Here is a 23,860-nt window from a genome sequence, read left to right on the forward strand (position 1 = left end):
CTTTTTTCATAACATTATGAAGTTGTGTGATATGCGAGTGAGAGATTATGACAAACATCCAGAAAAGTCTTGTGATCATGCAGTCATGTCTGAAACTTCTCCCACACCGAGTGCAAGACAGGGTGGAAAAGCCCTTTAATTCATAGTGTTCTTGTTGCAGTGAAACGCTAAAAGATTTAAAACAAAAAATAAGGGCACATAAAGTGACACTGCTTGCTTTTTGCAAACTACTTTCACAAAAAGCCCATTATGGATTATGCTCAAGTACACTGTTGTGTAAAATTTACTTTAGTAAATTTACTTGTTTCATGCTTGGTCATGCAAGTTCTGTAAGTGAGTGAAAATAATTCCACAATTTTTTTTAGACATTTTTAGACACTCTAAGCTTTTTGAAAAAGAAAATGATCAAATTGTAACACAGAGTGTGGTCAGACTGCTTTTGTTACACACAAATACCTGTACACGTTTGTAAATCTTAGTTTACGCTAAGAGATCAGAGGAGAAGGGTGGAGTGCCCACTCCAGGTCAGGGATGAGTTCCTCCTCCAAGTGGAAGAGTTTAAGTATCTCAGGGTCTTGTTCACGAGTGATGGGAGAAGGGAGCAGGAGATCGACAGACAGATTGGTGCTCTCAATTTACTGGTCAATCTACGTCCCTACCCTCACCTGTGGTCACGAGCTGTGGGTAGTGACTGAAAGAACAAGACTGCAGATACAAATGGCTAATATGAGCTTCCTCAGACGCGTGGATGGCCTCTCCCTTAGAGGGGAGGCCAAGTGGCTTCTTTCCACATGGAAAGAAGCCACTTGAGGTGGTTCGGGCATCTGAGAAGAACACCTCCTGGGGTGAGGTGATCCGGGCATGTCCCACTGAGAGGAGGCCCCCGTGCCTTGGTGTTCCCCCAAACAAGCTGAAGGAGGTGGGTGGGGAGAGGGAGGTCTGGGCTTCTTTGCTTGGGCTGCTGCCCCCGTGATCCGCGATCCAGTAGAGTTGAGTATGTGGGTTACGCCCATTAAAAACTTGCCAGATTTTCTAATACAATACCAAACAGCACATTCTGCTATTCACTCTTGCTTTGAGCTTTGATACCCAGGTGCTCCAGTCATGTTCCTGATTGATACAAGTTTGATTTACTGAATACTAGCTAAGCAATCTAAGCAATCTACAGAATCTACAGAATCAACAAATTTCTTCCAGTCAGCGAATGCTGCATATAATTTTATTTTTTGCTTGTTGCAACGTGCATAAAATTAAAAGGTTAAAACTAATGAAACTAGTTTTGAATTTTTTTTTTCAGTTGATTCAATTTTATATCATGAAATATGCAGAAAAAATAGAATTGGGCTGAAAGGTCTAATGCTTCATAACGTATTCAGGTTGTGTATCATATTTTTTAAAAGTAACTAAGTAAGAAAGTAACAAATTACTTACAAAAATAAGCAATCAGTAAAGTAATGGGATTAATTTCTTGGAGAAGTAATCAGTAATTAGTAAATAATTACTATTTTCAAGTAACTTGACCAACACAGGGTATTACCGTATGAAGTGGCAGATGTTAAAGAAACTGTTCGGCTACATGTCCAGTAGGTGGTGCAGACGACTGTCAGGATCCACTAATTCACCACAGTCAGAGTCTTTTGGATTACCTCTGCATCAGCTGAAGGAGTTAGTTTATTTAGTTTTTTGGTTATGTCATAGAATAAAAAGGCCCACATTATGGAAGGATTTAAGCCCATAAATAAACAGCAGAAATATCCATGTATAGAAAACCTTTTTCTATTAGAAAAAATTCTAATAATGTATAGATACATATCAATACTCAATAACTCATTGTTCCACTTACAATAGCTGTAAGTGCAGCTTACCATGACTTGAGTGTTATCTCACACATCAACCACGGTAAAGCGTGTTATAGACAAGCCAGCCCACTGTGACCATTTCATGCTTTGCCTCTTTCAAAGTGTGAAATATACATGCATGCAAAAATTGCAGTAAGCTGTGGTTACAGCAGAGGGAGACATTTTATTTCAAGCCAAAGTGAAAAGAACCACAGGAAAGCATTTAAAAATGAAATTATTAACACATTTACAATTAAATATACATCAGCTGCCTAGCACTGCTCTGCTCACTACTGTGATATGGAGTTGCACACAAGTGTTTCTGTTTGCAACACTTTGCAAGATGTTGAAAGAGATGGAAGGAAAGATCTTACTGTGAACTAGCTCCGGCCTTGAGTTGAATTATTTCTTCAAGAAGTCACTTGGATGAGTGACGAAATGTTTCTCCCACACATAGGGTTTTAGATAGCACCTCCTCTCCTGACTTAGCTTGTTTTTGTTTGTTATTTTGGCCTGTGTTCACCAGGGAGTTAAGTTTTCAGTGGAGACAAATAAACCACCGTTCACTTAATAAATAGTTTTTTCTTCCCAAACCGTCACTTCCTTTTTAACCCTTATGCTACGTTCCTGTACCCCTAGACTGGGGCGTAACACATCTGAAATGAAAAGCCTGTAAACGTGTGTTCCAGCCTCCTGACTTTGCTGGCACTCGGTCTTCATACTCGACTCCAGATCTGGACTTGTGTTGAACTCGACTGAGGTGGTCTGATCAGACACAGCGCTGCTGTTTGCTGCAGCTGTCCAAAAATCACAGACAAAGTCAGGAATGTTTTTACCTCGTCTAGCTGCTCTCTCTGTGTGTGTGTGTGTGTGTGTGTGTGTGTGTGTGTGTGTGTGTGTGTGTGTGTGTGTGTGTGTGTGTGTGTGTGTACAGGTCACATGACAGCACAGCATTTTCTACCCACAGTTTGAACTGAGCAAGAAATAACAAATGTATTTATTCAACTTACAGACAATAAAAAAACAAACAGAAATCAGTGTAAAATTTAATAACTTTTATTGATGTTAACTTTTTAAAAAGTTATTAAAAAGAAAACCCCAACAGAAAAACCCCTCTGAGCAAGCACTTGGCGACAGTGGGGAAGAAAAACTCCCTTTTAAGAGGGAGAAACTTCCGGCAGAACCAGGCTCAGTGAGGGGACAGCCATCTGCCACGACCGTTCCAAGGGGTTATCACAATTTTTTTCTACAATGCATCAACCTTGTTTTGTCTCCTGGTGAAACAAAACAGTCGGCCTATAGATGAGAAAAACCGACGTATGCAACTTGGCTTCTTCGAAAGTTTGGCTGCCTCTTCTATGAAAATTTTAACAATCGTATTGTCGACTGTTGGTTCATTTAATTCCATGTTTTGCAGAACTACTTCTGCCTCTTGCCACTGTTTACACAGGGCTTTGAAAATCACCTTCTCAAAGTTTTTGAACTTCCTTAAGGGGATTTGATCAATTTCATCCCTGATTTTAGCCCAGATTTTTTCGCTAAGCCTCTTGTAGATGGTTAAAACTCTTTCTGGACTTATGACTTTACCTGATTTTTTTATAACCCGCTTAACTAGTTCTTCCATACATGTTTCCACAAAAAATCGGTATTTTTCTTTGTTTTGAGACAATTCATCCTTTGCTACCAAAGGGTGTTTTTTGAATTGATTTTGCATGCTGGCTTCATGTTGAGCCGAGGATTTCTTTGGGGTTACATCATTTTCCAAAGAGGTTCCTGCTTTATCTACAGCCTGCGTGGTGTCACGGTTTTTCTTGTCTATTGGAGTTCTGGGCTCGTCAGATGTATCAATGATATTTGTGGCAACATTTTCTGCTGTGTTGTTCACGTTGACTGTTGTTTTCTGTTGTTCAGGAGCTGTCTGTGTCTCCTTTGAGGCCACTGTTGTTGTGATGTTTTCTGTGATGTTGATCAAATCCCTTGTTTTCTGTAGAATCACAGCCTTAATGTGATCTGCCAGCGATGCATTATCCTCTGAGTTTTCAGGTGTTTCCATGGTATTTTGGATATTAGTGATAAGTGTGGCACCAGCGGAATTTTCTGCTGTGCTGTTCACGTTGACTGTTGCTTTCTGTAAAATAACAACTGGCACACAGATTAGATTTCCCATGATGCGGTCACCTGTGTTAGAGGTCTGTGCAAGTTCAGGAGCTGTTTCTGTCTCCTCTAAGGCCACTGTTGTTGTGCTATTTTCTGGGATGTTTAACAAATCCATTGCTTTCTGTAGAATCACAGCCTTAATTTGATCTGCCAGCGATGCATAATCCTCTGAGTTTTCAGTTGTTTCCGTGGTATTTTGGATATTAGTGATAAATGTGACATCAGCGGAATTTTCTGCTGTGCTGTGCAAGTTGGCTGTTGTTTCCTGTGAAATATGAGCTGGCATTTCCGTGTTGCGGTCAACTGTGTTAGAGGTCTGTGCAAGTTCAGGAGCTGTCTGTGTCTGCTTTAAGGCCACTGTTGTTGTGCTAGTGACAGCAGTGTCCTGGCAAAACCTCAGTTCTGCACCTGCTGACAGTGAGCATAGGGCAATGACATTATCTACAAAATTACATAGCCTTCCTATGGTGGCATTTTCGGCGTAATCAGACCGCAACTGTTGCCACTGCTCATGTGTAACATTATTTAGCAATTCCTCTAGCAGTGGCCTAACATCATTTGCAGGAGTGGAATGACTCCTGACATTGTCTGGATTGCTCCTAGCTGTGTTGTTGTCCATTTTGCTTCAATATCTATTTGTTTGCTGTTAATGTCTTCTCTCTGTTTGTTAAAGCGAGCGTTAGAAAAAACAGAGTTGCAGAGGGCTATTTATAGGTTTTTGTCTGTATGACGTCTTTGAAGCCCCGCCCACTTCAAGTGTGACGTCTTTGAAGCCTTTGATCTAAGCCCCGCCCACTTCGAGCAAAAAAAGAATGCGCTCGGAGAGTGTGGTTTGTTTGTCTCTCTCTCTCTCTCTCTCTCTCCCCCCCCCCAAGCTTCATCACAGCCTCCCATAATAATAACTTTAGTAATGGTAGCAGTTAAAATATTGTCTGGTTTCATTTGGAACAACGATAGTTGTTTCGTTTATCGTTGATTGTTGATCTATTACAGTCGACCAGGTGACAACAATCACGTTGAAAAATCATTTATTTATAGTTGGCCGGAAACTAAAGCTGCTGTCACTTGGACTATTCCGTAGCACCCACCCGAGTAGTCGTCCTCGTCCCTGCACTGCACGTCGATCTCAGGTAAGAATGTATTTATTTAGTCATTGTTTGAATGCTGAATTTGGAAAAACAGTCAAGATTGCTTGATATTTATAGTCTATTAAAATGTATATTATAGTATATTTAAAATGTGGGGAAAATTTCTCAATAGAAATGTCTAAAATATCATAATTTGGTTCCCAAGTATAAATAACATTTAAAGCTATCTTGGACAGAAGGAAAAGAGTATGTATTTCTTAGAAAACGCGAAATCTGCACAAACATACCATTTTCATGTCATAATGTTCTTTCTGTTATAAAGCTATATTAGCAAAGGTGCTGTAAAGTTGTTAGCAGTGTGTCAGCTTGGTGACCTGCCACAGAGTACCTTTGTGACGTCATTCGCTATGCTCCAGATCGGATGGGTGGTGCAGGACGCCCGACGACTCTCATCTATATACAATTCCCAGCAGCAGACAACTCCAACATTCTGTATTTAATATTTGAATATATATTTTTTAATTTTCTGTCTGTGTGCCAAGGTGAGCTATGCACCTGTTTATTGTTACCTGCTGTGTCTCATGTTAAGAAAACATGTATGGTCAAAATAAAAACACTAGCTTTTAGTGTACAGGATGGATGTGAATGTTAGTGAACAAAACAGGCCTGCTGTATATCAGATGATGTGTATATTCTTAATGTTTTTATGCTTACAAAACTCTACTCAAGTTTCTTTTAAAGTTTTTGCTTGCATTTCCTACACAAATGTCAAAATAATAAAAAATCTTTGTGCACTGATACATGGTCTCACATTTTTATCTATTCAGCTGCTGTGTGATGCACACCAGTGGTCCTCACTGCGCAATGTTAAAAGAAAGGCTTCATTTTTATCAGCTGGTTTTCACATAGGCCAAACATCTCTAAGGATATTTCTCCATTGTCTATAAATACATGTCAACAACATGTAGCAACAACTACTACTGATTCATACATGTCCATCACTTTGGATGAGTGCATGTTTTTTTGCACACTGTCATCCTGTGCAGTGTTCCAGCATGATTAGACCTTAGCAATGAACCTTGTTGCCAAAAAGCAAAGCCAGTGGGAGCAACATCTTCCAGAGCTAAAGCTCCGTTCACCAGCACTACTGGTGAGCCTTGTCTATAACAATGCCATGTTTACATCACATACCAAATGTAGTCATTTTTTTTAAATGAACAGAATGATATATAGGATGTGATACTGATTACATAGTACTGATCCTCACCTGAGTACATTTTGTTTTATAATTTCCCTGAGGTCCAGAACATCTCCATCATAATGATCATATCTTGTTTGGGGATGCTGCCCTGCCACACAGTTTGTAGGCCTCAAAAACCTGTTGATCTCAGTACACCTGCAGATTCAAGGAGACATACTTTTACAGGTGACAGTATGTACTAAAGTATATGTAATTTAAACTTTTTTCATAACATTATGAAGTTGTGTGATATGCGAGTGAGAGATTATGACAAACATCCAGAAAAGTCTTGTGATCATGCAGTCATGTCTGAAACTTCTCCCACACCGAGTGCAAGACAGGGTGGAAAAACCCTTTAATTCATAGTGTTCTTGTTGCAGTGAAACGCTAAAAGATTTAAAACAAAAAATAAGGGCACATAAAGTGACACTGCTTGCTTTTTGCAAACTACTTTCACAAAAAGCCCATTATGGATTATGCTCAAGTACACTGTTGTGTAAAATTTACTTTAGTAAATTTACTTGTTTCATGCTTGGTCATGCAAGTTCTGTAAGTGAGTGAAAATAATTCCACAATTTTTTTTAGACATTTTTAGACACTCTAAGCTTTTTGAAAAAGAAAATGATCAAATTGTAACACAGAGTGTGGTCAGACTGCTTTTGTTACACACAAATACCTGTACACGTTTGTAAATCTTAGTTTACGCTAAGAGATCAGAGGAGAAGGGTGGAGTGCCCACTCCAGGTCAGGGATGAGTTCCTCCTCCAAGTGGAAGAGTTTAAGTATCTCAGGGTCTTGTTCACGAGTGATGGGAGAAGGGAGCAGGAGATCGACAGACAGATTGGTGCTCTCAATTTACTGGTCAATCTACGTCCCTACCCTCACCTGTGGTCACGAGCTGTGGGTAGTGACTGAAAGAACAAGACTGCAGATACAAATGGCTAATATGAGCTTCCTCAGACGCGTGGATGGCCTCTCCCTTAGAGGGGAGGCCAAGTGGCTTCTTTCCACATGGAAAGAAGCCACTTGAGGTGGTTCGGGCATCTGAGAAGAACACCTCCTGGGGTGAGGTGATCCGGGCATGTCCCACTGAGAGGAGGCCCCCGTGCCTTGGTGTTCCCCCAAACAAGCTGAAGGAGGTGGGTGGGGAGAGGGAGGTCTGGGCTTCTTTGCTTGGGCTGCTGCCCCCGTGATCCGCGATCCAGTAGAGTTGAGTATGTGGGTTACGCCCATTAAAAACTTGCCAGATTTTCTAATACAATACCAAACAGCACATTCTGCTATTCACTCTTGCTTTGAGCTTTGATACCCAGGTGCTCCAGTCATGTTCCTGATTGATACAAGTTTGATTTACTGAATACTAGCTAAGCAATCTAAGCAATCTACAGAATCTACAGAATCAACAAATTTCTTCCAGTCAGCGAATGCTGCATATAATTTTATTTTTTGCTTGTTGCAACGTGCATAAAATTAAAAGGTTAAAACTAATGAAACTAGTTTTGAATTTTTTTTTTCAGTTGATTCAATTTTATATCATGAAATATGCAGAAAAAATAGAATTGGGCTGAAAGGTCTAATGCTTCATAACGTATTCAGGTTGTGTATCATATTTTTTAAAAGTAACTAAGTAAGAAAGTAAGAAATTACTTACAAAAATAAGCAATCAGTAAAGTAATGGGATTAATTTCTTGGAGAAGTAATCAGTAATTAGTAAATAATTACTATTTTCAAGTAACTTGACCAACACAGGGTATTACCGTATGAAGTGGCAGATGTTAAAGAAACTGTTCGGCTACATGTCCAGTAGGTGGTGCAGACGACTGTCAGGATCCACTAATTCACCACAGTCAGAGTCTTTTGGATTACCTCTGCATCAGCTGAAGGAGTTAGTTTATTTAGTTTTTTGGTTATGTCATAGAATAAAAAGGCCCACATTTTGGAAGGATTTAAGCCCATAAATAAACAGCAGAAATATCCATGTATAGAAAACCTTTTTCTATTAGAAAAAATTCTAATAATGTATAGATACATATCAATACTCAATAACTCATTGTTCCACTTACAATAGCTGTAAGTGCAGCTTACCATGACTTGAGTGTTATCTCACACATCAACCACGGTAAAGCGTGTTATAGACAAGCCAGCCCACTGTGACCATTTCATGCTTTGCCTCTTTCAAAGTGTGAAATATACATGCATGCAAAAATTGCAGTAAGCTGTGGTTACAGCAGAGGGAGACATTTTATTTCAAGCCAAAGTGAAAAGAACCACAGGAAAGCATTTAAAAATGAAATTATTAACACATTTACAATTAAATATACATCAGCTGCCTAGCACTGCTCTGCTCACTACTGTGATATGGAGTTGCACACAAGTGTTTCTGTTTGCAACACTTTGCAAGATGTTGAAAGAGATGGAAGGAAAGATCTTACTGTGAACTAGCTCCGGCCTTGAGTTGAATTATTTCTTCAAGAAGTCACTTGGATGAGTGACGAAATGTTTCTCCCACACATAGGGTTTTAGATAGCACCTCCTCTCCTGACTTAGCTTGTTTTTGTTTGTTATTTTGGCCTGTGTTCACCAGGGAGTTAAGTTTTCAGTGGAGACAAATAAACCACCGTTCACTTAATAAATAGTTTTTTCTTCCCAAACCGTCACTTCCTTTTTAACCCTTATGCTACGTTCCTGTACCCCTAGACTGGGGCGTAACACATCTGAAATGAAAAGCCTGTAAACGTGTGTTCCAGCCTCCTGACTTTGCTGGCACTCGGTCTTCATACTCGACTCCAGATCTGGACTTGTGTTGAACTCGACTGAGGTGGTCTGATCAGACACAGCGCTGCTGTTTGCTGCAGCTGTCCAAAAATCACAGACAAAGTCAGGAATGTTTTTACCTCATCTAGCTGCTCTGTGTGTGTGTGTGTGTGTGTGTGTGTGTACAGGTCACATGACAGCACAGCATTTTCTACCCACAGTTTGAACTGAGCAAGAAATAACAAATGTATTTATTCAACTTACAGACAATAAAAAAACAAACAGAAATCAGTGTAAAATTTAATAACTTTTATTGATGTTAACTTTTTTAAAAGTTATTAAAAAGAAAACCCCAACAGAAAAACCCCTCTGAGCAAGCACTTGGCGACAGTGGGGAAGAAAAACTCCCTTTTAAGAGGGAGAAACTTCCGGCAGAACCAGGCTCAGTGAGGGGACAGCCATCTGCCACGACCGTTCCAAGGGGTTATCACAATTTTTTTCTACAATGCATCAACCTTGTTTTGTCTCCTGGTGAAACAAAACAGTCGGCCTATAGATGAGAAAAACCGACGTATGCAACTTGGCTTCTTCGAAAGTTTGGCTGCCTCTTCTATGAAAATTTTAACAATCGTATTGTCGACTGTTGGTTCATTTAATTCCATGTTTTGCAGAACTACTTCTGCCTCTTGCCACTGTTTACACAGGGCTTTGAAAATCACCCTCTCAAAGTTTTTGAACTTCCTTAAGGGGATTTGATCAATTTCATCCCTGATTTTAGCCCAGATTTTTTCGCTAAGCCTCTTGTAGATGGTTAAAACTCTTTCTGGACTTATGACTTTACCTGATTTTTTTATAACCCGCTTAACTAGTTCTTCCATACATGTTTCCACAAAAAATCGGTATTTTTCTTTGTTTTGAGACAATTCATCCTTTGCTACCAAAGGGTGTTTTTTGAATTGATTTTGCATGCTGGCTTCATGTTGAGCCGAGGATTTCTTTGGGGTTACATCATTTTCCAAAGAGGTTCCTGCTTTATCTACAGCCTGCGTGGTGTCACGGTTTTTCTTGTCTATTGGAGTTCTGGGCTCGTCAGATGTATCAATGATATTTGTGGCAACATTTTCTGCTGTGTTGTTCACGTTGACTGTTGTTTTCTGTTGTTCAGGAGCTGTCTGTGTCTCCTTTGAGGCCACTGTTGTTGTGATGTTTTCTGTGATGTTGATCAAATCCCTTGTTTTCTGTAGAATCACAGCCTTAATGTGATCTGCCAGCGATGCATTATCCTCTGAGTTTTCAGGTGTTTCCATGGTATTTTGGATATTAGTGATAAGTGTGGCACCAGCGGAATTTTCTGCTGTGCTGTTCACGTTGACTGTTGCTTTCTGTAAAATAACAACTGGCACACAGATTAGATTTCCCATGATGCGGTCACCTGTGTTAGAGGTCTGTGCAAGTTCAGGAGCTGTTTCTGTCTCCTCTAAGGCCACTGTTGTTGTGCTATTTTCTGGGATGTTTAACAAATCCATTGCTTTCTGTAGAATCACAGCCTTAATTTGATCTGCCAGCGATGCATAATCCTCTGAGTTTTCAGTTGTTTCCGTGGTATTTTGGATATTAGTGATAAATGTGACATCAGCGGAATTTTCTGCTGTGCTGTGCAAGTTGGCTGTTGTTTCCTGTGAAATATGAGCTGGCATTTCCGTGTTGCGGTCAACTGTGTTAGAGGTCTGTGCAAGTTCAGGAGCTGTCTGTGTCTGCTTTAAGGCCACTGTTGTTGTGCTAGTGACAGCAGTGTCCTGGCAAAACCTCAGTTCTGCACCTGCTGACAGTGAGCATAGGGCAATGACATTATCTACAAAATTACATAGCCTTCCTATGGTGGCATTTTCGGCGTAATCAGACCGCAACTGTTGCCACTGCTCATGTGTAACATTATTTAGCAATTCCTCTAGCAGTGGCCTAACATCATTTGCAGGAGTGGAATGACTCCTGACATTGTCTGGATTGCTCCTAGCTGTGTTGTTGTCCATTTTGCTTCAATATCTATTTGTTTGCTGTTAATGTCTTCTCTCTGTTTGTTAAAGCGAGCGTTAGAAAAAACAGAGTTGCAGAGGGCTATTTATAGGTTTTTGTCTGTGTGACGTCTTTGAAGCCTTTGCTCTAAGCCCCGCCCACTTCAAGTGTGACGTCTTTGAAGCCTTTGATCTAAGCCCCGCCCACTTCGAGCAAAAAAAGAATGCGCTCGGAGAGTGTGGTTTGTTTGTCTCTCTCTCTCTCTCTCTCTCTCTCTCTCTCCCCCCCCAAGCTTCATCACAGCCTCCCATAATAATAACTTTAGTAATGGTAGCAGTTAAAATATTGTCTGGTTTCATTTGGAACAACGATAGTTGTTTCGTTTATCGTTGATTGTTGATCTATTACAGTCGACCAGGTGACAACAATCACGTTGAAAAATCATTTATTTATAGTTGGCCGGAAACTAAAGCTGCTGTCACTTGGACTATTCCGTAGCACCCACCCGAGTAGTCGTCCTCGTCCCTGCACTGCACGTCGATCTCAGGTAAGAATGTATTTATTTAGTCATTGTTTGAATGCTGAATTTGGAAAAACAGTCAAGATTGCTTGATATTTATAGTCTATTAAAATGTATATTATAGTATATTTAAAATGTGGGGAAAATTTCTCAATAGAAATGTCTAAAATATCATAATTTGGTTCCCAAGTATAAATAACATTTAAAGCTATCTTGGACAGAAGGAAAAGAGTATGTATTTCTTAGAAAACGCGAAATCTGCACAAACATACCATTTTCATGTCATAATGTTCTTTCTGTTATAAAGCTATATTAGCAAAGGTGCTGTAAAGTTGTTAGCAGTGTGTCAGCTTGGTGACCTGCCACAGAGTACCTTTGTGACGTCATTCGCTATGCTCCAGATCGGATGGGTGGTGCAGGACGCCCGACGACTCTCATCTATATACAATTCCCAGCAGCAGACAACTCCAACATTCTGTATTTAATATTTGAATATATATTTTTTAATTTTCTGTCTGTGTGCCAAGGTGAGCTATGCACCTGTTTATTGTTACCTGCTGTGTCTCATGTTAAGAAAACATGTATGGTCAAAATAAAAACACTAGCTTTTAGTGTACAGGATGGATGTGAATGTTAGTGAACAAAACAGGCCTGCTGTATATCAGATGATGTGTATATTCTTAATGTTTTTATGCTTACAAAACTCTACTCAAGTTTCTTTTAAAGTTTTTGCTTGCATTTCCTACACAAATGTCAAAATAATAAAAAATCTTTGTGCACTGATACATGGTCTCACATTTTTATCTATTCAGCTGCTGTGTGATGCACACCAGTGGTCCTCACTGCGCAATGTTAAAAGAAAGGCTTCATTTTTATCAGCTGGTTTTCACATAGGCCAAACATCTCTAAGGATATTTCTCCATTGTCTATAAATACATGTCAACAACATGTAGCAACAACTACTACTGATTCATACATGTCCATCACTTTGGATGAGTGCATGTTTTTTTGCACACTGTCATCCTGTGCACTGTCCCAGCATGATTAGACCTTAGCGATGAACCTTGTTGCCAAAAAGCAAAGCCAGTGGGAGCAACATCTTCCAGAGCTAAAGCTCCGTTCACCAGCACTACTGGTGAGCCTTGTCTATAACAATGCCATGTTTACATCACATACCAAATGTAGTCATTTTTTTTAAATTAACAGAATGATATATAGGATGTGATACTGATTACATAGTACTGATCCTCACCTGAGTACATTTTGTTTTATAATTTCCCTGAGGTCCAGAACATCTCCATCATAATGATCATATCTTGTTTGGGGATGCTGCCCTGCCACACAGTTTGTAGGCCTCAAAAACCTGTTGATCTCAGTACACCTGCAGATTCAAGGAGACATACTTTTACAGGTGACAGTATGTACTAAAGTATATGTAATTTAAACTTTTTTCATAACATTATGAAGTTGTGTGATATGCGAGTGAGAGATTATGACAAACATCCAGAAAAGTCTTGTGATCATGCAGTCATGTCTGAAACTTCTCCCACACCGAGTGCAAGACAGGGTGGAAAAACCCTTTAATTCATAGTGTTCTTGTTGCAGTGAAACGCTAAAAGATTTAAAACAAAAAATAAGGGCACATAAAGTGACACTGCTTGCTTTTTGCAAACTACTTTCACAAAAAGCCCATTATGGATTATGCTCAAGTACACTGTTGTGTAAAATTTACTTTAGTAAATTTACTTGTTTCATGCTTGGTCATGCAAGTTCTGTAAGTGAGTGAAAATAATTCCACAATTTTTTTTAGACATTTTTAGACACTCTAAGCTTTTTGAAAAAGAAAATGATCAAATTGTAACACAGAGTGTGGTCAGACTGCTTTTGTTACACACAAATACCTGTACACGTTTGTAAATCTTAGTTTACACTAAGAGATCAGAGGAGAAGGGTGGAGTGCCCACTCCAGGTCAGGGATGAGTTCCTCCTCCAAGTGGAAGAGTTTAAGTATCTCAGGGTCTTGTTCACGAGTGATGGGAGAAGGGAGCAGGAGATCGACAGACAGATTGGTGCTCTCAATTTACTGGTCAATCTACGTCCCTACCCTCACCTGTGGTCACGAGCTGTGGGTAGTGACTGAAAGAACAAGACTGCAGATACAAATGGCTAATATGAGCTTCCTCAGAAGCGTGGATGGCCTCTCCCTTAGAGGGGAGGCCAAGTGGCTTCTTTCCACATGGAAAGAAGCCACTTGAGGTGGTTCGGGCATCTGAGAAGAACACCTCCTGGGGTGAGGTGATCCGGGCATGTCCCACTGAGAGGAGGCCCCCGTGCCTTGGTGTTCCCCCAAACAAGCTGAAGGAGGTGGGTGGGGAGAGGGAGGTCTGGGCTTCTTTGCTTGGGCTGCTGCCCCCGTGATCCGCGATCCAGTAGAGTTGAGTATGTGGGTTACGCCCATTAAAAACTTGCCAAATTTTCTAATACAATACCAAACAGCACATTCTGCTATTCACTCTTGCTTTGAGCTTTGATACCCAGGTGCTCCAGTCATGTTCCTGATTGATACAAGTTTGATTTACTGAATACTAGCTAAGCAATCTAAGCAATCTACAGAATCTACAGAATCAACAAATTTCTTCCAGTCAGCGAATGCTGCATATAATTTTATTTTTTGCTTGTTGCAACGTGCATAAAATTAAAAGGTTAAAACTAATGAAACTAGTTTTGAATTTTTTTTTTCAGTTGATTCAATTTTATATCATGAAATATGCAGAAAAAATAGAATTGGGCTGAAAGGTCTAATGCTTCATAACGTATTCAGGTTGTGTATCATATTTTTTAAAAGTAACTAAGTAAGAAAGTAAGAAATTACTTACAAAAATAAGCAATCAGTAAAGTAATGGGATTAATTTCTTGGAGAAGTAATCAGTAATTAGTAAATAATTACTATTTTCAAGTAACTTGACCAACACAGGGTATTACCGTATGAAGTGGCAGATGTTAAAGAAACTGTTCGGCTACATGTCCAGTAGGTGGTGCAGACGACTGTCAGGATCCACTAATTCACCACAGTCAGAGTCTTTTGGATTACCTCTGCATCAGCTGAAGGAGTTAGTTTATTTAGTTTTTTGGTTATGTCATAGAATAAAAAGGCCCACATTTTGGAAGGATTTAAGCCCATAAATAAACAGCAGAAATATCCATGTATAGAAAACCTTTTTCTATTAGAAAAAATTCTAATAATGTATAGATACATATCAATACTCAATAACTCATTGTTCCACTTACAATAGCTGTAAGTGCAGCTTACCATGACTTGAGTGTTATCTCACACATCAACCACGGTAAAGCGTGTTATAGACAAGCCAGCCCACTGTGACCATTTCATGCTTTGCCTCTTTCAAAGTGTGAAATATACATGCATGCAAAAATTGCAGTAAGCTGTGGTTACAGCAGAGGGAGACATTTTATTTCAAGCCAAAGTGAAAAGAACCACAGGAAAGCATTTAAAAATGAAATTATTAACACATTTACAATTAAATATACATCAGCTGCCTAGCACTGCTCTGCTCACTACTGTGATATGGAGTTGCACACAAGTGTTTCTGTTTGCAACACTTTGCAAGATGTTGAAAGAGATGGAAGGAAAGATCTTACTGTGAACTAGCTCCGGCCTTGAGTTGAATTATTTCTTCAAGAAGTCACTTGGATGAGTGACGAAATGTTTCTCCCACACATAGGGTTTTAGATAGCACCTCCTCTCCTGACTTAGCTTGTTTTTGTTTGTTATTTTGGCCTGTGTTCACCAGGGAGTTAAGTTTTCAGTGGAGACAAATAAACCACCGTTCACTTAATAAATAGTTTTTTCTTCCCAAACCGTCACTTCCTTTTTAACCCTTATGCTACGTTCCTGTACCCCTAGACTGGGGCGTAACACATCTGAAATGAAAAGCCTGTAAACGTGTGTTCCAGCCTCCTGACTTTGCTGGCACTCGGTCTTCATACTCGACTCCAGATCTGGACTTGTGTTGAACTCGACTGAGGTGGTCTGATCAGACACAGCGCTGCTGTTTGCTGCAGCTGTCCAAAAATCACAGACAAAGTCAGGAATGTTTTTACCTCGTCTAGCTGCTCTGTGTGTGTGTGTGTGTGTGTGTGTGTGTACAGGTCACATGACAGCACAGCATTTTCTACCCACAGTTTGAACTGAGCAAGAAATAACAAATGTATTTATTCAACTTACAGACAATAAAAAAACAAACAGAAATCAGTGTAAAATTTAATAACTTTTATTGATGTTAACTTTTTAAAAAGTTATTAAAAAGAAAACCCCAACAGAAAAACCCCTCTGAGCAAGCACTTGGCGACAGTGGGGAAGAAAAACTCCCTTTTAAGAGGGAGAAACTTCCGGCAGAACCAGGCTCAGTGAGGGGACAGCCATCTGCCGCGACCGTTCCAAGGGGTTATCACAATTTTTTTCTACAATGCATCAACCTTGTTTTGTCTCCTGGTGAAACAAAACAGTCGGCCTATAGATGAGAAAAACCGGCGTATGCAACTTGTCTTCTTCGAAAGTTTGGCTGCCTCTTCTATGAAAATTTTAACAATCGTATTGTCGACTGTTGGTTCATTTAATTCCATGTTTTGCAGAACTACTTCTGCCTCTTGCCACTGTTTACACAGGGCTTTGAAAATCACCTTCTCAAAGTTTTTGAACTTCCTTAAGGGGATTTGATCAATTTCATCCCTGATTTTAGCCCAGATTTTTTCGCTAAGCCTCTTGTAGATGGTTAAAACTCTTTCTGGACTTATGACTTTACCTGATTTTTTTATAACCCGCTTAACTAGTTCTTCCATACATGTTTCCACAAAAAATCGGTATTTTTCTTTGTTTTGAGACAATTCATCCTTTGCTACCAAAGGGTGTTTTTTGAATTGATTTTGCATGCTGGCTTCATGTTGAGCCGAGGATTTCTTTGGGGTTACATCATTTTCCAAAGAGGTTCCTGCTTTATCTACAGCCTGCGTGGTGTCACGGTTTTTCTTGTCTATTGGAGTTCTGGGCTCGTCAGATGTATCAATGATATTTGTGGCAACATTTTCTGCTGTGTTGTTCACGTTGACTGTTGTTTTCTGTTGTTCAGGAGCTGTCTGTGTCTCCTTTGAGGCCACTGTTGTTGTGATGTTTTCTGTGATGTTGATCAAATCCCTTGTTTTCTGTAGAATCACAGCCTTAATGTGATCTGCCAGCGATGCATTATCCTCTGAGTTTTCAGGTGTTTCCATGGTATTTTGGATATTAGTGATAAGTGTGGCACCAGCGGAATTTTCTGCTGTGCTGTTCACGTTGACTGTTGCTTTCTGTAAAATAACAACTGGCACACAGATTAGATTTCCCATGATGCGGTCACCTGTGTTAGAGGTCTGTGCAAGTTCAGGAGCTGTTTCTGTCTCCTCTAAGGCCACTGTTGTTGTGCTATTTTCTGGGATGTTTAACAAATCCATTGCTTTCTGTAGAATCACAGCCTTAATTTGATCTGCCAGCGATGCATAATCCTCTGAGTTTTCAGTTGTTTCCGTGGTATTTTGGATATTAGTGATAAATGTGACATCAGCGGAATTTTCTGCTGTGCTGTGCAAGTTGGCTGTTGTTTCCTGTGAAATATGAGCTGGCATTTCCGTGTTGCGGTCAACTGTGTTAGAGGTCTGTGCAAGTTCAGGAGCTGTCTGTGTCTGCTTTAAGGCCACTGTTGTTGTGCTAGTGACAGCAGTGTCCTGGCAAAACCTCAGTTCTGCACCTGCTGACAGTGAGCATAGGGCAATGACATTATCTACAAAATTACATAGCCTTCCTATGGTGGCATTTTCGGCGTAATCAGACCGCAACTGTTGCCACTGCTCATGTGTAACATTATTTAGCAATTCCTCTAGCAGTGGCCTAACATCATTTGCAGGAGTGGAATGACTCCTGACATTGTCTGGATTGCTCCTAGCTGTGTTGTTGTCCATTTTGCTTCAATATCTATTTGTTTGCTGTTAATGTCTTCTCTCTGTTTGTTAAAGCGAGCGTTAGAAAAAACAGAGTTGCAGAGGGCTATTTATAGGTTTTTGTCTGTATGACGTCTTTGAAGCCCCGCCCACTTCAAGTGTGACGTCTTTGAAGCCTTTGATCTAAGCCCCGCCCACTTCGAGCAAAAAAAGAATGCGCTCGGAGAGTGTGGTTTGTTTGTCTCTCTCTCTCTCTCTCTCTCTCCCCCCCCCCAAGCTTCATCACAGCCTCCCATAATAATAACTTTAGTAATGGTAGCAGTTAAAATATTGTCTGGTTTCATTTGGAACAACGATAGTTGTCTCGTTTATCGTTGATTGTTGATCTATTACAGTCGACCAGGTGACAACAATCACGTTGAAAAATCATTTATTTATAGTTGGCCGGAAACTAAAGCTGCTGTCACTTGGACTATTCCGTAGCACCCACCCGAGTAGTCGTCCTCGTCCCTGCACTGCACGTCGATCTCAGGTAAGAATGTATTTATTTAGTCATTGTTTGAATGCTGAATTTGGAAAAACAGTCAAGATTGCTTGATATTTATAGTCTATTAAAATGTATATTATAGTATATTTAAAATGTGGGGAAAATTTCTCAATAGAAATGTCTAAAATATCATAATTTGGTTCCCAAGTATAAATAACATTTAAAGCTATCTTGGACAGAAGGAAAAGAGTATGTATTTCTTAGAAAACGCGAAATCTGCACAAACATACCATTTTCATGTCATAATGTTCTTTCTGTTATAAAGCTATATTAGCAAAGGTGCTGTAAAGTTGTTAGCAGTGTGTCAGCTTGGTGACCTGCCACAGAGTACCTTTGTGACGTCATTCGCTATGCTCCAGATCGGATGGGTGGTGCAGGACGCCCGACGACTCTCATCTATATACAATTCCCAGCAGCAGACAACTCCAACATTCTGTATTTAATATTTGAATATATATTTTTAATTTTCTGTCTGTGTGCCAAGGTGAGCTATGCACCTGTTTATTGTTACCTGCTGTGTCTCATGTTAAGAAAACATGTATGGTCAAAATAAAAACACTAGCTTTTAGTGTACAGGATGGATGTGAATGTTAGTGAACAAAACAGGCCTGCTGTATATCAGATGATGTGTATATTCTTAATGTTTTTATGCTTACAAAACTCTACTCAAGTTTCTTTTAAAGTTTTTGCTTGCATTTCCTACACAAATGTCAAAATAATAAAAAATCTTTGTGCACTGATACATGGTCTCACATTTTTATCTATTCAGCTGCTGTGTGATGCACACCAGTGGTCCTCACTGCGCAATGTTAAAAGAAAGGCTTCATTTTTATCAGCTGGTTTTCACATAGGCCAAACATCTCTAAGGATATTTCTCCATTGTCTATAAATACATGTCAACAACATGTAGCAACAACTACTACTGATTCATACATGTCCATCACTTTGGATGAGTGCATGTTTTTTTGCACACTGTCATCCTGTGCACTGTTCCAGCATGATTAGACCTTAGCGATGAACCTTGTTGCCAAAAAGCAAAGCCAGTGGGAGCAACATCTTCCAGAGCTAAAGCTCCGTTCACCAGCACTACTGGTGAGCCTTGTCTATAACAATGCCATGTTTACATCACATACCAAATGTAGTCATTTTTTTTAAATTAACAGAATGATATATAGGATGTGATACTGATTACATAGTACTGATCCTCACCTGAGTACATTTTGTTTTATAATTTCCCTGAGGTCCAGAACATCTCCATCATAATGATCATATCTTGTTTGGGGATGCTGCCCTGCCACACAGTTTGTAGGCCTCAAAAACCTGTTGATCTCAGTACACCTGCAGATTCAAGGAGACATACTTTTACAGGTGACAGTATGTACTAAAGTATATGTAATTTAAACTTTTTTCATAACATTATGAAGTTGTGTGATATGCGAGTGAGAGATTATGACAAACATCCAGAAAAGTCTTGTGATCATGCAGTCATGTCTGAAACTTCTCCCACACCGAGTGCAAGACAGGGTGGAAAAACCCTTTAATTCATAGTGTTCTTGTTGCAGTGAAACGCTAAAAGATTTAAAACAAAAAATAAGGGCACATAAAGTGACACTGCTTGCTTTTTGCAAACTACTTTCACAAAAAGCCCATTATGGATTATGCTCAAGTACACAGTTGTGTAAAATTTACTTTAGTAAATTTACTTGTTTCATGCTTGGTCATGCAAGTTCTGTAAGTGAGTGAAAATAATTCCACAATTTTTTTTAGACATTTTTAGACACTCTAAGCTTTTTGAAAAAGAAAATGATCAAATTGTAACACAGAGTGTGGTCAGACTGCTTTTGTTACACACAAATACCTGTACACGTTTGTAAATCTTAGTTTACGCTAAGAGATCAGAGGAGAAGGGTGGAGTGCCCACTCCAGGTCAGGGATGAGTTCCTCCTCCAAGTGGAAGAGTTTAAGTATCTCAGGGTCTTGTTCACGAGTGATGGGAGAAGGGAGCAGGAGATCGACAGACAGATTGGTGCTCTCAATTTACTGGTCAATCTACGTCCCTACCCTCACCTGTGGTCACGAGCTGTGGGTAGTGACTGAAAGAACAAGGCTGCAGATACAAATGGCTAATATGAGCTTCCTCAGAAGCGTGGATGGCCTCTCCCTTAGAGGGGAGGCCAAGTGGCTTCTTTCCACATGGAAAGAAGCCACTTGAGGTGGTTCGGGCATCTGAGAAGAACACCTCCTGGGGTGAGGTGATCCGGGCATGTCCCACTGAGAGGAGGCCCCCGTGCCTTGGTGTTCCCCCAAACAAGCTGGAGGAGGTGGGTGGGGAGAGGGAGGTCTGGGCTTCTTTGCTTGGGCTGCTGCCCCCGTGATCCGCGATCCAGTAGAGTTGAGTATGTGGGTTACGCCCATTAAAAACTTGCCAGATTTTCTAATACAATACCAAACAGCACATTCTGCTATTCACTCTTGCTTTGAGCTTTGATACCCAGGTGCTCCAGTCATGTTCCTGATTGATACAAGTTTGATTTACTGAATACTAGCTAAGCAATCTAAGCAATCTACAGAATCTACAGAATCAACAAATTTCTTCCAGTCAGCGAATGCTGCATATAATTTTATTTTTTGCTTGTTGCAACGTGCATAAAATTAAAAGGTTAAAACTAATGAAACTAGTTTTGAAATTTTTTTTTTCAGTTGATTCAATTTTATATCATGAAATATGCAGAAAAAATAGAATTGGGCTGAAAGGTCTAATGCTTCATAACGTATTCAGGTTGTGTATCATATTTTTTAAAAGTAACTAAGTAAGAAAGTAACAAATTACTTACAAAAATAAGCAATCAGTAAAGTAATGGGATTAATTTCTTGGAGAAGTAATCAGTAATTAGTAAATAATTACTATTTTCAAGTAACTTGACCAACACAGGGTATTACCGTATGAAGTGGCAGATGTTAAAGAAACTGTTCGGCTACATGTCCAGTAGGTGGTGCAGACGACTGTCAGGATCCACTAATTCACCACAGTCAGAGTCTTTTGGATTACCTCTGCATCAGCTGAAGGAGTTAGTTTATTTAGTTTTTTGGTTATGTCATAGAATAAAAAGGCCCACATTTTGGAAGGATTTAAGCCCATAAATAAACAGCAGAAATATCCATGTATAGAAAACCTTTTTCTATTAGAAAAAATTCTAATAATGTATAGATACATATCAATACTCAATAACTCATTGTTCCACTTACAATAGCTGTAAGTGCAGCTTACCATGACTTGAGTGTTATCTCACACATCAACCACGGTAAAGCGTGTTATAGACAAGCCAGCCCACTGTGACCATTTCATGCTTTGCCTCTTTCAAAGTGTGAAATATACATGCATGCAAAAATTGCAGTAAGCTGTGGTTACAGCAGAGGGAGACATTTTATTTCAAGCCAAAGTGAAAAGAACCAGAGGAAAGCATTTAAAAATGAAATTATTAACACATTTACAATTAAATATACATCAGCTGCCTAGCACTGCTCTGCTCACTACTGTGATATGGAGTTGCACACAAGTGTTTCTGTTTGCAACACTTTGCAAGATGTTGAAAGAGATGGAAGGAAAGATCTTACTGTGAACTAGCTCCGGCCTTGAGTTGAATTATTTCTTCAAGAAGTCACTTGGATGAGTGACGAAATGTTTCTCCCACACATAGGGTTTTAGATAGCACCTCCTCTCCTGACTTAGCTTGTTTTTGTTTGTTATTTTGGCCTGTGTTCACCAGGGAGTTAAGTTTTCAGTGGAGACAAATAAACCACCGTTCACTTAATAAATAGTTTTTTCTTCCCAAACCGTCACTTCCTTTTTAACCCTTATGCTACGTTCCTGTACCCCTAGACTGGGGCGTAACACATCTGAAATGAAAAGCCTGTAAACGTGTGTTCCAGCCTCCTGACTTTGCTGGCACTCGGTCTTCATACTCGACTCCAGATCTGGACTTGTGTTGAACTCGACTGAGGTGGTCTGATCAGACACAGCGCTGCTGTTTGCTGCAGCTGTCCAAAAATCACAGACAAAGTCAGGAATGTTTTTACCTCGTCTAGCTGCTCTGTGTGTGTGTGTGTGTGTGTGTGTGTGTACAGGTCACATGACAGCACAGCATTTTCTACCCACAGTTTGAACTGAGCAAGAAATAACAAATGTATTTATTCAACTTACAGACAATAAAAAAACAAACAGAAATCAGTGTAAAATTTAATAACTTTTATTGATGTTAACTTTTTTAAAAGTTATTAAAAAGAAAACCCCAACAGAAAAACCCGTCTGAGCAAGCACTTGGCGACAGTGGGGAAGAAAAACTCCCTTTTAAGAGGGAGAAACTTCCGGCAGAACCAGGCTCAGTGAGGGGACAGCCATCTGCCGCGACCGTTCCAAGGGGTTATCACAATTTTTTTCTACAATGCATCAACCTTGTTTTGTCTCCTAGTGAAACAAAACAGTCGGCCTATAGATGAGAAAAACCGACGTATGCAACTTGGCTTCTTCGAAAGTTTGGCTGCCTCTTCTATGAAAATTTTAACAATCGTATTGTCGACTGTTGGTTCATTTAATTCCATGTTTTGCAGAACTACTTCTGCCTCTTGCCACTGTTTACACAGGGCTTTGAAAATCACCTTCTCAAAGTTTTTGAACTTCCTTAAGGGGATTTGATCAATTTCATCCCTGATTTTAGCCCAGATTTTTTCGCTAAGCCTCTTGTAGATGGTTAAAACTCTTTCTGGACTTATGACTTTACCTGATTTTTTTATAACCCGCTTAACTAGTTCTTCCATACATGTTTCCACAAAAAATCGGTATTTTTCTTTGTTTTGAGACAATTCATCCTTTGCTACCAAAGGGTGTTTTTTGAATTGATTTTGCATGCTGGCTTCATGTTGAGCCGAGGATTTCTTTGGGGTTACATCATTTTCCAAAGAGGTTCCTGCTTTATCTACAGCCTGCGTGGTGTCACGGTTTTTCTTGTCTATTGGAGTTCTGGGCTCGTCAGATGTATCAATGATATTTGTGGCAACATTTTCTGCTGTGTTGTTCACGTTGACTGTTGTTTTCTGTTGTTCAGGAGCTGTCTGTGTCTCCTTTGAGGCCACTGTTGTTGTGATGTTTTCTGTGATGTTGATCAAATCCCTTGTTTTCTGTAGAATCACAGCCTTAATGTGATCTGCCAGCGATGCATTATCCTCTGAGTTTTCAGGTGTTTCCATGGTATTTTGGATATTAGTGATAAGTGTGGCACCAGCGGAATTTTCTGCTGTGCTGTTCACGTTGACTGTTGCTTTCTGTAAAATAACAACTGGCACACAGATTAGATTTCCCATGATGCGGTCACCTGTGTTAGAGGTCTGTGCAAGTTCAGGAGCTGTTTCTGTCTCCTCTAAGGCCACTGTTGTTGTGCTATTTTCTGGGATGTTTAACAAATCCATTGCTTTCTGTAGAATCACAGCCTTAATTTGATCTGCCAGCGATGCATAATCCTCTGAGTTTTCAGTTGTTTCCGTGGTATTTTGGATATTAGTGATAAATGTGACATCAGCGGAATTTTCTGCTGTGCTGTGCAAGTTGGCTGTTGTTTCCTGTGAAATATGAGCTGGCATTTCCGTGTTGCGGTCAACTGTGTTAGAGGTCTGTGCAAGTTCAGGAGCTGTCTGTGTCTGCTTTAAGGCCACTGTTGTTGT

General features: G+C 39.8%; 3 long non-coding RNA genes across 3 annotated transcripts; all 3 read left to right on the forward strand.

The window, feature by feature from the left end:
* Window positions 1–4,874: 4,874 nt before the first annotated feature.
* LOC146552480 (uncharacterized) lies at window positions 4,875–5,879 on the forward strand. The gene is made up of 2 exons (XR_014889959.1): window positions 4,875–5,125; window positions 5,406–5,879. It is a non-coding gene; the product is annotated as an uncharacterized LOC146552480 (long non-coding RNA).
* Window positions 5,880–11,379: 5,500 nt separating this feature from the next.
* Window positions 11,380–12,391, forward strand: LOC146552481 (uncharacterized). The gene is made up of 2 exons (XR_014889952.1): window positions 11,380–11,637; window positions 11,918–12,391. It is a non-coding gene; the product is annotated as an uncharacterized LOC146552481 (long non-coding RNA).
* A 5,512-nt stretch (window positions 12,392–17,903) lies between these two features.
* Window positions 17,904–18,883, forward strand: LOC146552482 (uncharacterized). The gene is made up of 2 exons (XR_014889975.1): window positions 17,904–18,130; window positions 18,411–18,883. It is a non-coding gene; the product is annotated as an uncharacterized LOC146552482 (long non-coding RNA).
* The last annotated feature ends 4,977 nt before the right edge of the window (window positions 18,884–23,860 follow it).

Source organism: Mchenga conophoros, linkage group LG19, assembly GCF_057382185.1.
Source record: "Mchenga conophoros isolate Kocher_MC1m ecotype Shallow Benthic linkage group LG19, M_conophoros_male_GT1.1, whole genome shotgun sequence".
NCBI lineage: Eukaryota > Metazoa > Chordata > Actinopteri > Cichliformes > Cichlidae > Mchenga > Mchenga conophoros.